Source organism: Myotis yumanensis, unplaced genomic scaffold, assembly GCF_028538775.1.
Source record: "Myotis yumanensis isolate MYYU_CA2020_CCGP unplaced genomic scaffold, mMyoYum1.0.hap1 SCAF_15, whole genome shotgun sequence".
NCBI classification, from domain to species: domain Eukaryota; kingdom Metazoa; phylum Chordata; class Mammalia; order Chiroptera; family Vespertilionidae; genus Myotis; species Myotis yumanensis.
The window spans coordinates 10,471,532-10,472,100 of NW_027223766.1; the positions used below are offsets into that span (position 1 = coordinate 10,471,532).

The window sequence follows — 569 nt, forward strand, 5'->3', positions numbered from 1 at the left end:
CTCACCTCCACCCAGCCCCTGCTCTTCCCTCCCCTGGCCTTCACCACACTGCTGTCTGTGTCTATGGGTTATGCATATGTGCTCTTTTGCTACCCTCTTCACCTTCTTTCATCCAATCCTCCCTCCCCCCTCCTTCTGACAGCTGTCAGTACGTTCTACATATCCATGCCTCTGTTTCTATTTTGTTCATCAGTTTATTTTGTCCATTACATTCCACATATAAGTGAGAAAAAATATGGAACACTTCATGAATTTGTGTGTCACCTTTGTGAAGGGTCCATGCTAATTTTCTCTTTATTATATGTATAGTATATGTATTTACATATAAGTTTAGTGTATGTATTTCTGAAGCAAGCACTCTACCCTTTTCATATTAGCAATAAAGTTGGAGGAGGGAAGGCGAGATTTCTATACATAAGTAATACAAGGTGAAAAAGAGGCAAAAATCAAGTGTTGTGGGACCCCTAGAGGAATGAATGGCCGCATTGGACGTGTTGGAATGGAGAAGCTGACTCAGGAGAAGAGCCCTAGAGAATGGAAACTATCTAAAATAGTCAAACGTACAGAAG

The 569-nt window shown here is 41.3% G+C and overlaps 1 pseudogene; it reads right to left on the reverse strand.

The window, feature by feature from the left end:
• Positions 1–229: 229 nt before the first annotated feature.
• Positions 230–324, reverse strand: LOC138993610 (U6 spliceosomal RNA; annotated as a pseudogene).
• Positions 325–569: the final 245 nt, after the last annotated feature.